The 16,833-nt window shown below is 30.2% G+C and overlaps 1 protein-coding gene across 8 annotated transcripts in view; it reads right to left on the bottom strand.

The window, feature by feature from the left end:
• LOC113521990 (dystroglycan 1) overlaps positions 1–16,833 on the bottom strand; it is a 131,278-nt gene that overhangs the window by 63,738 nt on the left and 50,707 nt on the right. Inside the window, exon 1 of one of the 8 annotated variants that reach the window (XM_031909983.2) lies at positions 9,259–9,416. The exons of the other annotated variants lie outside the window; for them this stretch is intronic. The gene's annotated coding sequence lies outside the window, so the exon portion shown is untranslated. Of the gene's footprint in view, positions 1–9,258; positions 9,417–16,833 lie in introns of those variants that run through there. 8 annotated transcript variants of the gene reach the window in all.

Raw genomic sequence — 16,833 nt, 5'->3', positions numbered from 1 at the left:
ATAAAGACTATTCATGGTAATCCATATTTAATCTTCTTTATAAGACATTAGCAGAAACAACAGTTATATTAAATGTATCCATCGTTTTCACTCTACCGTCCTAATCCTTTAAGTCTGCCACCTTTCATCGCACATGCAAAAATACATCGCAAAAAAGCCGTTTTAAATCCAGAGCTGTTTCCAGGCCGTCATTCGAAAATTCTTTTTTGTATTGTAAGTGGATTGGGGACTGGGTTAAGTATATCTGTGGGAGCGAAAAACACAATTTTAATCCAAGGTCCTTACGAGTATTTATATTCTTTTTTTAATTATGTGTAATGTCGAGTATGGCTAGCGAGATATATTTAAAAAAAAATAGTTTATTACTTCCAGGTATATCATGCATAACATAGGTGACAAAACGTATGTGATAAAAGGGCTTTTTGTTGATTTTTTTATATTACTGTACTATATAAAAACTGCGCCATTTACGAATGTGCTTTATTCCTATATGGATTATAGATCGGTATACTTTTTCTCTTAGAAATTTCAACAATATTAAGCGTTGACAATAATTTTGCTCTGATTTCACTTTCCTTATACACATACTTCGGAGAGTCAATATCTTGCGGAGCTTTTACTCTAAAAATATCAATTGGCATTTTCCATTGGATTTTCTCCTCAAGGCCTTTTTAACACTTCATTTAATAGGATTCTTATTATACTGTTATACCTACATGTAAGGGTTACATTCTACATCCTGTAACGTTTTGTGATAATCGATTTTAATATAAGACTTACCACAGTCCTGCATTCATTTAAAGTGGAAATGAAAGTGATATACGCACAGACAGATATTATGACGAAGTTACATGGGTTCCGTTTTGAATTACACGCGGATTAAGTCTAGGTAATCGGGAGTGTCAAAATACAATCCTTGATTAAATTTTTTATTCTGTTTCAGATCCCTTTTATTTGATTTCGTTTGTGATTAAGAATTAGAAGTCTAGAAATATACTTCCACTTTACACACATAGATGTAACAAGATAAAATATAATTTAAAGAGGTAAGAGGAGGAAATTCTTTATTTATGCAATTCGGTACTACAATGAAGTGTTTCTATTGATATATCGTTAAGAAATCATGGATAAACCGATGAAAGAAATCGTCCTTTGTAGCGTGTACGACCGTGAATAAACAAACAAGGCCACCTGTTCCGAAGTAAAATAGAATATTTAACAGGGCACAATCGATACAGCGGGATTCGTATTGAGCAAACATGCTGCTGGAAAGATTATTCTCTCGAATTCAGAGACAGAATGTGTATAATGAATATCCAGTTTGCAGCGTATGAAGCCCATGAAATATTATAATTACAAATATAATATCGTAACAAAGAATAAACACGGAGTCAATATAATTTTGCCACTTCCATTATCTGCAAGATACATTAAGAGATGAGTAGGTAGTAAAGTAGATTGTACAAGTATGAAAGAAGGAGAAAACAAAATAAAAACTGTTAAGTAGCTTATTATACAATACAAATATATCGACAGTTCTGTTCTGAATTTATTAAAATTACAAGGTGTATACATAAAAGAGTTATTCTATTACCGATGTCGTTGTTGAAAATATCTAATATATAATAAAATTTAGGCTTCTGCTCGAAAATCGAGCAAATAAAAAAAGGTATGTCCAATTCACATATATAATATATCGTTCTTTTCTATTTGTGGCATTGTTAATAAAAGTTACTTTGTCTAATATAGGCCCTGGTTTAATTTTATCACGTTTCAATTGGATCTCATTTCAAACATTGGCTCAAGTTCTCGTTTTTGGGCTGCACAAACTTGATATCAATTTACAATGATAGAATCTTTTTTTTTTTATACAACTTATAATGGCAAACAAGCTGACGGCTTACCTGATGGAAAGTGGTAACCGTCGCTTATAGACATAAGCAGTACCATGAACATAACAGAGTATATTGTTTTGCCCATGATACTCCCCATGCGTTGCCATTCCTGAGGACTCAGATGTTATTCATTATATTATATTTATATTTACGCCATATCCCACCCTTCAAACCGAAACACAGCCATGCAAACACAACTGCTTCACGGTAGAAACACGAATGGGACAGAGGTAACCACGCAATCGACTTTTGTACAAAGTCTCCCTCTGGTAAATCTAACCTAATCTGGTAATCTTCCAGTTGTTTAGCCCGAATGTTATCTTTTCAACCGACTCAAAAGAAAAAAGGTTTTCAATTAGGTTGTATTTTTTTGTTTGTTACTTGATAAGTTCGTCAGTTAGGGGGGAAAGGGATTGTTAGTAATGAAGATCCCATTACTAACAATAACTCTTCATTACCAGCAATACACCTTCCCACTATCCCTTACTTATGTATATATTATATGCTTTGTCAGCATACACCGATAGTGCAGGCGGAGTTACTATTTTATTATCACCCATTAAAAGACTCAGTCACTTACAGATTAACACAATGAAATTTTATCACAATCGATTCAGTATTTTAGTTTTGAAATAAAAATAACAGATTTTGTCACAATTGAAGTAGGTTTTTTTTTCTTTGTGGAACAATTACAAATTATTGAAGCCCATTTTGTAAAACGACAGTAAAACGATTTTTGTTCAGTTACGATTATTGATTTGATACCAAATCGTAGGAAGTTGATGTTTTTAATTGATTTAATTATATTCATTAATTGGTATATATTTACTAACAAGTAATAAAAAACATATTATACAAATAATTAGAACGATGTGTTGATTTCGATTGTACCGCTAAATAAAAAGAGAGAGAAAATTACTTTTGGCAAAGTTTATCAAAAACTTTTATGTATTTTGTTACAAGAAGAGAGGGCCTCGCAGTATCGGCATTGTGGCTGCTATCGATTTCATGCTCCGTAAGATTGAAGTGATGAGCCGTTAGTTTTTTGTTGTTTTCACTTCCCCCAGAGAATCATTTTCTTTAGATTCTCGTCTGTTGTCGGCTTTCATTGAAATATTGCCACCTTTATTGACTTTACGTGAAATACATACAAAATAACTTTGTTTGCAGAATCCTAAAAGTTATAGTAGTAGTAGTAGTAGTAGTAGTTATAGTAGTTAGTATTACTAAATCGTCCTCAAGATCTATCTTGAGAGATCATCAGTTCAGTTCCGTTTACACGGTGATCATAATTTAAAGAACATTGCTAATTAATAATAATCAAGAGAGTATTTGAGTTGATATTACTATTAGGTATGTATTTTAAACAAATGCCATTTATTAAATGTGAGTGATTTATTTAAGTGAAATTGTAATCGTTCACATTTCACTTTTTTTATGAGGTTTGTAAATTTTGAGAGAACAAAATGAGTTGATGTATGTATTGAATCTGTGTCACTCGTATTTTAAAAATATCTGATTTGGTTAATACTACATATGGCATATGGCAGTACAAAATTGACAGTCCTGCAATTTCTGTATTTCCCTTTTTGTAAGTGCGTGTCATTTGCAATAGAATACGGACGTTCTATACTATCAAATAGGTCTTCAAAGCAATCAAATTATAACAGCAGACAGTTAATACTACATATGGCATATGGCAGTACAAAATTGACAGTCCTGCAATTTCTGTATTTCCCTTTTTGTAAGTGCGTGTCATTTGCAATAGAATACAGACGTTCTATACTATCAAATAGGTCTTCAAAGCAATCAAATTATAACAGCAGACATTTTAATTTGGAATGTTTATAATAATACATATGTTTAACTCTTACAAATAGTTTAGTCTCGTTAAATCATGCAATGTTGCAATTTTTGTGAAGCTGTGTTCAGACGATAGATTCTTTACTACGAATTTTTTATGTGTGTTAATTTTGCAAATTAACAAGCCATATAAGAATTTTAGTCCATTGAATTCTTTAAATATTATAAGTATTCTGAAAGTATATACCATCATTATAATGCTCATTTAAAAAGAAATTGATATTTTTTTTTCCAATAATTGCCTGCGATTATAAGACTGCGACAGTACTGAACAATTTTTTATAATTAAATAACATGTTTTGTAGCATTAAGAAGACAAATAATAGAAATAACATTCATCTTTGATTTTTAAAGCGACTGACTAATATTAGTGTAAGAGGATAACGTACCCAAAAAGAATTTGTAAAAAAAAGTGAAATTTTTAGCTCATTAATGAAACTGTTTGAGTAATGCTGATTTCATTGATTTCATACATGATCGTAATTGTCCATTCGAAAACACTAACTCTCTAATTGGCTAATCGAGAAATTGTACAAAAACTAACTACATCTTGTAAATCGTAATAGCGATAATGCGATGATATCATTGCATTATTGAGTATGATTATGATCGATATTAAAAAAAAAAAAATTAAAATATAGAACATTTGAATACACTAAGAATACAGAATGAGACTCATTTCGATTAATAGATTTTTTTTTAGAAAAAATATAGCACTTAACAAGAATTATTATTAAAGCATTTAAGTTAATATTTAAAAAAAATCTGTATTAAGATCGGGCAAAATTGAGAGCAGATTATAGAAAATGTTATAATTAAAAAAAAAATAAATAAATAATGTAAGTATAAACGAAGAAAAAATAAATAAGAAGTTGCATTTGTAGTTGCTCCTGCTATATCATCGCTGTTAATTTTGTGTCGTTAAGAAATTGTGTCATTAAAATAATATTAAACAATACTATTGCTAATCTTTGTTTTTTATTTTTATCATTTATCAAAGTTAGGTTCATTTACATAATATCTTGTAGTACTCGTAAATGTATTCAATAAAAAGTAGATAACCCGAATAGGTATACAATTTACAATTTAGGTACTGGAATTTCATTTCATAGGTTATGTATAACAAATTTTTGTATAAAAATACTAACGAAACCTTCACGTCGTTCACCGAAATGACATCGCTGTGTAAATTTACTGTAATCACGATATACATTGTAAGTACTACTTGTAATCTAAGTAGGCTAGGACATATTTTCTAACGTCATAACTACTTCGCGCTTGATATGTTTGTTTACTCTTGTTTATTATGTACATAAATCACGATTCCAAAGCCCTTCCCTAAATTGTATTTTAAAATTCCTTAATATATATACCATAAACATCAGTAACAGCGTGTTCATCTACTGTCACGTACGGGAACTTATATATAACATAATATATGGAATATTATGGAACAGCAGGTGTATTACCATTATTCGTATTTTCATTTTCGTTGTATATGTATCACACTCTTATAATAATTTCTATATACGAGCTATGATTACTTATAGTTTGTTCTTTTCTTATATTAATAATTGTTTATCATTTTAGCTGTATATCGGATAATATAAAGAGTTCCTAATCATAATACCTATAGATACTTATCGAAGCTACTTAGATTTTCCAAGTGATAACCGTTAGCTACAATTATCGTACGAAATTTACGTGTAGACAGTAACCCAATAGATTGAATGCTTTTCACACTACTGTAACACAAAATAAAAGATAAACTGTAGACATACATAGACTTGCATTTGCTATTCAAGTACAGTACAAACGAAAATTTACCTTGTATCATTTGGTTGAAGTCAGTATTTATTATTTACAATGAATCGTAATTGCCTACCAAAACCTAGCGTATGTAAACTGTAAGTTGGTTTACAAGGGAAACAACAATTTGGTTATCTGATTTGCTTCTGGGCGTGGCGAATATATTATACCGATGTAATTGCTCAGTGTAAAGGGACTAAAATAGAGCTTTATCTATTATAATTTGAGAGATATACGAGTAAGTAAATTCAAAAGCGACTTCTAAATTATTATTATTAAATTGGGTATATTTGGTGGTACAACGGTTCAATATAGTGACTCATCCTCCGATTGTTGGCCACCTATAGTTGGATGGATGGATCCTCGCAGAATACAAAAATTATTTACGTACTTGCATTTTGTGCATAGCGTGTATTAAAAATTATTGATATATGTTTACTAGTTTTTCTATACCCATATTTTCTAATTAATTTAGAACTAGATGGTAATGAAACTCTGTGACATGTCCGAACTTCATTACAGACCACTTGTTGTTTTTTTACTCTTTCATATTTATATGTACGAGTACATCTTTATTTTGTTAGTTTTATATTTGATTCTTTTCTTTACTCTTGTCGTTGGCTACTCATATTATTGCCAATTTGTTCGTTATACTTATTTCAGTCGAGAACGTTTTCAATTTATGATTTTTATTCGACACGCTCTTGTAAGAGCGGTCGTTGTCATTGTAGTAAGAGGATGATGTCATCCGCCTCACAACATTTGCCGTCTCTTTCTGTGGATCGTCTTTCTGGTGCATACATGGTGAGGACAATTACTGCAGATTTGAGTTTGTGGGATCGTTGTATAGGTCTAGTACCTTCAATTCTGCTGTTTAAAAGCTTATGTATGTTTCGTAATTTTGTGAGACGTGATCTAAGAGTACGGATGTAAGATTTTGTAGTCGTTGATAGACTCTGCGTAACACAGAATCTTGTGAAGATGATTATCTTATTATATGGCCCTTGACCGAATTAGTATAGTCACCTCCATGGTATTACAAAACTACTTTAACACCATAGTTCCAAATAATCATTACTTTTTCAATTTCACGCAGAATACACGTGTCGATACAGGAAAAAGGGAAATACGAGTGGACGAATGAATCAAGTCTTATAACTTTAATATTTTTCGGTTCTCCATATTGCCTATTACTTATTTACAATAATTACATAATGGATGAAATACGTTAATTAATCTATTATATACCTAAATGAATAAAATATAAAATAAAAACAGAATACAACTTATTTAATTAAGATAAAAAAATCTGTCGGTTGTTTTATACTGTAACTAACATAATGTTTCTATTTAACATTATATTATTATGATAATTGTTACTAATGCAGTTTAAAAGTATTACATTAAACAATAATTTTTATCCTAATTATGATGAGTAAAGCCGCGCGGGTTATACATTTTGTATAGGAAAACAAATCGGAAATAAGCGATTCATATTTAACTCTATTTGTTGAAAGCAAAATATACTAGTGTAACAGAATAATGCGTATTTATGTTCGGCGGTGCATCGCATGACGGAGTCGCATGTATCAGGTTGTTATGGCAACTGTTTTCTATGCAGCATAGAATAATATAAGTACAATCCGGATGGGCTCGTTCGTAGGCTGATGACCTTTTGTTTGCCATGATGAATGAAAATAGCATTATTTTAACTTTCATTTGTCTACATAACAGAAAAATAAATTAAGACTACGATAAATTAATTCTTGTAGTTAATTGTAATTTTGCTCTAAATAGGAACAAGTAGAATATACATAGCAAGATTTCTTGTTCCAATAGTGTAGATAGAAGGTATTTGTTACCTACTGCTTACAAGAAATTGGTGCCTGATAATAGTTTAGTAAAGCCATTGTTGGAGGGTCAGGAATTATTTCGGAAATAGGTTTACGTGCGTGTTATAACGTAGGACGTGTTCGAATTTGGGTATTTGCAATCAGTGCAAGATTACGACATGATATACATCGTATATATCATATCCAACAGAGCCAATTTCTTATAGCAATATTAATCTCTGATCCTACAACCATATAAGTACATTTTGTTTATGAGAAATATAATTACGACGTTATATTCCTCTTTGATCATATTGTAGTATATTCATTTCATAATAACTCGTCGATACCTTGGATAGTTAATCGTTTAGCAACACAAAATATGAACAATTGATTGTTGGTAAGCTTGAATTTATGTAGATATATTTAAAGTGACCGCCCTAGGCAATGTTTGCCGAGTCCAGTTAATAATCTGTTGTTGACATTTTCTTTTGTACAATAAAAGCTGTAACATTATATCAACTAATTTAATTGTGTTAGATTTATGCCTCTTTATGCTTGTTCCCGAGAAAAGTTCTCGGGGATAGAGACGTAAAGATATCCATGTAGAAAAGAATATAAATAATAAATACTAAAGAATAAAAGAATAACATAAAATGTTAGTACTTTAATAATTCGCTGTGATACGGAATAGGAAAAATATAAAGATGATTTTTATCGATGGATTGAATTTTGGTGAAAATTATTTTTCATTAATACCCGTGTTTAATTTAAAATAAAATTGGAGACTAAAAGACTCGCGTATTCTTTTTTATAAAGAAACCTTTTCACTGAAAGGTTAAAAAGAAAAATGGTAAAAACAAAATTATATTAGTCTGGGTTGTGTTAGAATGGAGTAGGTAGAGGCTGTGAGGTTAACAAGGCCGACAGGATTCGATCCCGTGTCCATCCTTTGTTTTTAGATTTACGAGAATGACGCAGGTCAAGTTATTGTAGGAATGGGCACACAAATATACAATTTTAATGGGTAGAGAGAATATTTTTAACAATACTGCAGTGACATTTATGTTAATATTTACCAGTTACTGTGCTAGCACTTAGCTATATTTTAAAAGTGGTGCAACAAGTACAGTAATTTCAATTATTCGTATTAACATTATTGGATTTGGGTTTATAAAAAAAGTATGAATACTTTAATGACGTTGAATGATATAAGTAAAATATGTACTGGATGCGTTTTAAATTAAACTTTATTTTTAAGCGGTAGATACGCAATTAACACATGGTGTTCCAAATTTCAATATTTAATCAACTTAAATTAAATATACAAATCGGCATGTAATAATAAAATCAAGATTTATATCTATAAAATAATTCTAAATTAGGGACAAAATGATGTAGGATAGAAACCTACGTGCCAAAAACGATATGATTAACTAAATGGAGAGCCGCACGACGTACGGGCAGCTTATCGAGGGAACTTTTATAAATTACATCCCTTAGATTGACTGATCTTCATTCAAAACCGAGCCCGGGACGAATGCCATTTCCCTTCCAATATATGAAATAGGCCGTCTCTCTACGCGAATAATATTAGGGTTGTGAATCAATAGTGAATCTAACATATTTCAATCCCTATTTAAATGTTTACGACACCTCTGAATATATTAGTAACGTTAATAATGTAGAATGCAATTGATAAATGTCGAACTATAACTTAAGTGTGTTAATAAATTATCGATTCATCTTATATTAATATACTTGCATATCAGACTTGCATCTTTGAATTAAACATGATCCAGTTTGAAACTTCAAAATAAAGAAATTCACAAGAATAGTAACAAATCACACCCAATTACCTTGAATGCACAACAGCGTAATGTTACTGATAAATGAACGCACTTCACTGATAGTTAACCTTAAAACTTCACTGACTCACTAATGTCGGCGTTTGGTCCAAGACGTGTAAACGATTCGTCGTCCAGCTGCGACGAAGCGTTGGGGCAGACTGCAGGCAGAGGAATCAACGCTTGACTTCCCCCCCTCCCTTGCATCTAGAGTTACACCATAAGATCAGCTGAGTGGCTTATCTAAAGTCCCCCCATAGACGAAGTGGTCGGTCGATATAGCGGCACACGTTTGCGGTAAAATGACGAACCGATATTAATAACAGATTATAGTCTGTTATTTATTTTTATACGATTTAAAGGTTGGAGTGCTCGTTAAAATTGAATATAGGTAGATAATTGCATTAATAATATTGTAGGGTATGTATGGTTGTAATGGCAATTCTACTAATAGTTGTGTCTGTTGTCCTTGTGAAGATTAATTCAAAAATAAAAACATAATTCAAAACAATGAGAAGTACGAATAAAATTCTAAAATATATTACTATAAAGGCTGACAGTAAGTCGGCAATATCTGTATTATTAAGAAAACTAAAAATTTAAGTATCTATTGAAGTTGAGGTAATACGAGTCATAAATTTACGCATTTATATTATTTTTTAAATTATGAACAACGCGTCGAATAGTATTACTACTTACTATGATTATATTATATTACTACTTTATATGAAGCAATGTTTTATTTTATCATGAAACGTTTTAAAAGTATTACACAGTTGAATGAATATAGAATATACATGCAATAGAAAGCTATTGTATGTATATTCTATGATATATTCATTCAAAGCATCTTGAGAGGTTAATACAATTCTAAGAATTGTTCAAAATGTACCTGGTACATACATATTATTTTATTGAAAAGATAAAATGTAAACAATCTACAAATTCCTGTGATATACAATATAATACGAGTATATGGTCTTTTCAATTGATAGTAATGTATTTTTGAAAAGTATATATATAGCATATAGTATGTATATATATATATTATAATATATAGCAACAACAAATAAATACCAATTAAAGATCAAGTTTTGAACAAACGACTTTATGCCTGTAATGGTGGCGATAAAAGAACCAAGAATATTGTTAAATTTAAACTAATCCATAAAACGACCTCTTCAAAGCTTTATTCCTATTGAGAATAACAAAAGGACTTTTCTATAATGAGCTCTTTAAGAATATGTTGGAGAGATTTATTTTTCTTGTTTTTGCCGTAACAACCACGTTCCGAGCACACTTTTGGGTCGACGCTTTTGGAATATCATCAATCTCTGACACACAGAGGAACTGAACTCGGACCATCGCATAAAAAATGTGTCATAATGGATATTTCTACAATTTATTCAAACAAATGTAATAAGGTAAAAATGGGTTTTCTTGATTATAGTATGTATTTTATTAATAGCTTTATCGACTTGCAGATTTAACGAAGCCTAAATGAGATCAAATAATAAGCACATCGAGTACACACAATAAATAAACATATAGACAGACAGAATAGTCAAATAGTAAAATTTGTAATTTATTTTAATTTATTAGAAGTGTCATATTTGGTGTTGCTCTATAAAGTGCAACACCAAATGTGACTTTCTTCCACAAAGAATTAAGAAAGTCATAGAATCAACATTCATAATACGGTAATAGAATTATAAACAAAATTACGTACGATCATTAAAAATAAAACTATTTAACTATAGTTATAAACATTATTCTGAACGCAATTATATTACTAGGATAGGAGAGACAGAAACTGGAGAGTAGTAAGTGAAAAACTTTCCTAATGTTGCGAGCGAAGTACACGTTTCATTCTTCCAATCGAGAGTTGTAGATGATTATATTGTCTACCTCTACACTGTTAATGATAAGGAGTTTAGTTGGTAACTTATTAAAGATAGAAATAAATTTATTTCAATCGTTTGTAACACACAAGTTGTTACTATATAAGTACTAGATATTGTCTCAACAAGGACTGTCAATAAGAGCACAGCAAAAAATTAACCAATCAATCGTTTCTTGTTGACTTATTAAAAATGTTGGACTACTGGTTGGCTAAATGTTTCTGTCAATACTAGTATCAGTATTGACACAAACATTAAGTTCCAATTTTTCAATAATAAGACAAATACCAGAATAATATATATACATGGTTTCTTTATGATTAAACATTTAATGGAATTATATATATTGACAGTATTTGGAGAATCAAAGATAGTGACTCTTATTGTCCAACTTTTGGTATATACTATGGACGTAAAATTGAGAACATGCGTATTTTTTTTAAATCAACGGGACCGAAAAATTAATAGATCAAACATCTACGCTGGATTAAGTACCTTACCTACTCGTATGATTTCAACAATAAAATGATACAAAACTCTTCGTATATTTCTAAAATTCTTTTATACAATACAGATAAATTTTATTTCTTATGTACCTAGATAACCTTTATGAAATACAATGTCTTAATTAATAGTATTATATTTGAATAGGGATAAGTTACCCTAATAGAATTTTCTTTGCCTCGAGGCACTTAATACGAAATGAGGTAAATGTTAAAGTAAACTCCTATAAAATAAGCAATGTGAAACTTTCGACATGATTCTGAAATGAGCAGATGTTTGAATTTTATATTATTTTTGTGTACGATGTTTTTGGAGAGTTACCGATTATAACGTAAATTTTTTGCCTATATATAAAAAAAAGCTTACAAATACACCTGTACATTTCTGTACTATACTATATATAGTAATTTTACTTTTGTCTTGTTAGAATATAATATAATTTATTCCATTAATACAAGTAGAATTACTTGAGGCTAGTATAATAGGCACTGTTCTGAAAAAACGGCACTTGAATTGTTTCATAAGAAATAATAACATTTTATTTTTATTTTAAAAACGTCTAAATTTTAGTTTTTATGTAGGATCACTCAATCACGCCTTAATTGTAAGACGGATTAACATTTGGTACACAGATGGTCCATGTCCTAGATACACATAAGATGTTATTATATTCTAATTCTCTCTTAAAATTTAATAGTTTCCTCTTGCCGGTGCAACTAATTCATGCATCTTCCTCCAGCCAATTCTATCCCAAGCCATATCCTTGAACTCTCTATACGACATAACACCTAGTGTTTCTTTTATCTGTCCCACGTAGTTATTCCTCGGTCTTCCTCTTCCTCTTTTGCCCTCTATTTTTCCCTCTACTATGCTCTTAAAAAATCGTCATGTCGTATAAGGTGGCCCAGCATTTTGCCTCTTCTTTTCTCTATTTGTTTTTTCATTAATGTTCTTTTCTCGTTCAGTCTTTTCAAGACTTCCTCATTCGTTAGTTTTTCTGTCCAGCTTATCCTTTTCATTCTCCTCCATGCCCACATTTCACATGGACTATTGCTAGGAAAATAATAAATCACAATAAAATTTTATAAATACTCGTTCCTAAGAGCCCAAAAGGAAGATGTATCCAGTAAATACACACTACTCACGTCTACATGCGAGTTTAATGCTTAATGTTCGCAAAGCCCCACGTGTAGTATTAAGAGTACTTCAAACTAGGGTAGGTACCCATCAAAATGAAGAGATAGGGAAAACATACGGAAGTTATTTGCCATTATTACGTACACCTACCGCAGAGTGAGACAGCAAAGAGCAGCAAATAAATTTGTGTGATATTCTCGGAAACGGTATTATTTATACTATTGACTTGAATAATTTACTTCAATCCAGTATAAAAAGTAAATTATGTTTCGCAAAAAAGCTATTTCAAATATTAAATACACATTGATGATCGATGAGATGTTTTCTGTACACATAACACTGAAAAAAAATTAATTTCCACGCGGCAAATTCCCCTATATATGCAAGTAAATTTTACATCGCAACAAGCAGTTATGTTCTCTGTAAAAAAGTCAATACTTATCAAATTATATGGGTTTTATAGATTGCAAAAAGAATTGTCAAAAACGGTTTAGTTTCGAGGACATAATAGTGTAATATAGCCAAAAGAAAATTCATTGAAACTGAGAATCTCCTTCCTTTGGAATCTAAGTATAAATAAAGTATTCTATGATATCAATGTAGTTTAGACCAAATTTGATTTTGTATACCGATACATCACGACGTAGCACTAAATTAAAATTTTATAATCACAATAGGAAATTGTATCATGAAGTAAAAATAAGTTTATTTTTGGTGATAGTAGTAGTAAATATATATAAATAAATAATATATTTGGAAATGGTAACAGTTTTTGAAAATTAGTCATCATGCCTATAGCAGTGCCTGTGATGTGTCCAGACTGTGCTCGTACTAAATTTGTAACATTGCGTTAATTAAAACAATTAGATACATAACAGTTATTCTGTGTTGTGGAAAATGTAATCATGTTCATATCTACAGGCGATTTTATTTAATTCTCGATTATAATATAATAATTTTTTAATTTTGGCTCAAGTATGATATGAAATAGGTAATAAATTTAACAAGAATATTCAAATTTAGTCTAATCTGCTCATATCTATATATGTCATGTTTTTAATATAGACACTTTTCTTTATATAAAATATCTTAATTTTTATATAAAAATACTTAGTTTAGCATTCGTTTGCTCACAACAACAAATCTACGCTAACAACAGATAGGATGTTCATAGAAAATTGTCACAGAAAATTGTTCATATTTAAAATTCGATTTAAAGGTGAAATTAGAATTACATTACGTAAACTAACAATCTACCCATGCTATAGATTGTTACACATGCCATATCAGGACGAATATTGTTATTGTGAAGCCTATATTTAAAAACAAATAAAAAAAAAATAGCTGAATGCACCATATTAGTATAAGAGCATTGAATATTTTTTTTTGGTGTAAAATGTTTATTTGGCAGAATACTCCTTTAAAAGGACGCTAATGATTTTTATTACAACGCGCATTTTTATAATTAAATATTCATAGTTTCCTTATGATAATATCTATGATGTATTTCATATAAACCGCGAGATAATTTTCTTATTACACAAACTGAATAAATTAATGTTTTTCACTTTTTTGTTCTGGTATATTATAATTGGTGTACTTTCTATACAATTCATTATCTTTATCATGAAAGTGTAAATGTTTAACATACTAGACAAATAAAAACTTCCCAAGAATGACGTAATCAAAGAAAATCACGTAATTAGATTCTTTATCTTACATTTTACCATTTAACGAATAATTTCACTTGCCATGAAATTTATGGACTTTTACTCTCATTTTTACGTAAATAGACATTTTAAATCATATACTTTGGGTATATAAGTAATTAGACTAGATACAGTTCTAAATGGATGGATTTAATGTAAGCCTGAAATTAAAACCCATCTAAGCACTCATATCAAAGCACGAGCGCTAATATACGACGCTCGGTGATTACAGAAAATAACAAACGGGCCTCGGAGGCAGCTTTGAAGTGAAATTACACGGAGAGACGGCTTTTTCATTATCAACACTGAAATTTAAGTCAGGAAAAGCAACGGAAACAAGCTGATGTGATACTCGAATTTGATATTCTTAGTTGTGGACGAACAGAACTTCGTTGGGTTCCGTATCAAAATGGAACCTTTATAAATTACGTCATGGCTGCGGGTATTTGTTTGTCTGTCTTTATATCGTATTAGAAAATTTTAAGGAAAATGTCCAAGGAAATATAACAGTTTATTTTACTTACACGATGCTTTCAAAATATTGACATGAATAAAAAAAAAATATACTTATAATTAGACAGTCAGTAAAGACGAAGTAAAATTATACAAAAGATGAGGGTAAGGTCGGACTGGTTTTAGTTTATAAGGGAGAAATCAAAACGTTGTTTTTTCAATTGCACCTGAGGAGCGTAACTACTTGGTCAACATTTTATATAATCAGTAGAGATAATTTTAATTCGATATTTATACAAAATTGGAAATTAATGTGAGGGGATTTGTCAGAACTAAACAATAATCACCACTTAACTTCCGGTGAGATTGTGGCCAAACGCGTTCTTTAATAATAAAAAAATAAATAAAAACTAGTATAAAATTATGTCTTTGAAACGGACGGATTTAATTTTTGGGACTTTGGCATGATTATATGTAAACGTTTTATATATTCAAATACGAAAGTCATTTGGCATTACTCGAGCACAACGTATTTTTATTTATTCATATATCCAGACAACGCTCTAAAGATTTTGGGAACACTGCGACACGGGCCGTAATATTTACACCTTTTATGATTTATATTTTTGTTATAACTTCAATCTCTTGTTGCCCACTATTAAACACAGCGTCCTGAACTTTCCATATATCGTGTAGTAAAGTACATACAGAAACATTGGTATTATAGAGCTTGTAGTGAAGGGGGGTGACAGCTTGTAAATGTTGCGGTTGGTTCTAAAATTACATAGCTTTGTTTTCTTAATGCGTAACCTAATAGTGTTTGGATAGTGCAGTCTCTGTAGTATAAAAATTTATGGATTAAATTTTACAGAAAAATATAAAATTTCACTAAATAACTACCATTTACATTGATTGAACTTTATTTTATATTATGTAAAGTGAAATCTGAAAGCAATAAACTAACGATCTACGAAATCGAGTATATGTCAACTCTTGTAATCTAAGTAAATGTTTTTATAGATGCTTATTTTAGGAATTCGTATTCAACATAGATACTCATATCAATAAAAGCATTGTTTAGTTTATAAGAAAGCAATGCAATGTACTAAAACTTATTGTTCAACAAATAAGTTCTGGTTTACAGTTTAGTCTATAGTTTTAGTAACCACTTCTATATATGTATTATTGAGCAGCAAATCGCCTGCACTCGAGTCATTGTAATATTACTGTTTTGCCTAGTGGATAAGGTATAAATTTGCACTAAAATGAATTTAATTGACCTTTAATATGTTTCATAATAAAAATATGTAAATATTTTCTAAGTAAATATCGCACTGGAAATTATTTAGAAGAGCATTGGATTTTGTTGTTTATTATCTAATGCTCTTCAAAATAATTTTTGCTATATATGAATATTTTATAAATAATGTTTTTCTTTCTTCATCCTTTAGTCCTTTACTAATATTTATGTTAGAAACTCGTGTATGTAATATGATTATTAAAGAACCTATTTACATTAATTTTAAATTTGAACAATATGCCTTATAACATATAAGAGAAAATTCAGAATTTACAAAATTATTTACATATTGTAGCACTATATCATTATATTCATGGTTGATTAGTCACTTCCCTACATGTTATTAGGATACAATAGCACATAATATCGTCTATCTAAACCGCAGACGCGAAATATAGCACTTGTCAGTTCAATTTATGCAATCACATGCGATATAATTTACGTTATTCAATACTAAGTCAGTCTTGAGTGGCGATCCTTTATGGGCAAAAGCAGTGTAGGCTCCAAATGCATTACAGGGAATAGATGTATGCAAGTGGCTCAAGATCGTTCCTTATGGTAGGATGGGCCTATGTTCAGCAGT

This window comes from Galleria mellonella, unplaced genomic scaffold (genome assembly GCF_026898425.1).
Source record: "Galleria mellonella isolate WM207_F2 unplaced genomic scaffold, CSIRO_AGI_GalMel_v1 utg63, whole genome shotgun sequence".
Lineage (NCBI taxonomy): Eukaryota > Metazoa > Arthropoda > Insecta > Lepidoptera > Pyralidae > Galleria > Galleria mellonella.
The sequence above is the reverse complement of the archived record's forward strand: the minus strand, read 5'-3'. Positions and strand labels throughout refer to the sequence as shown.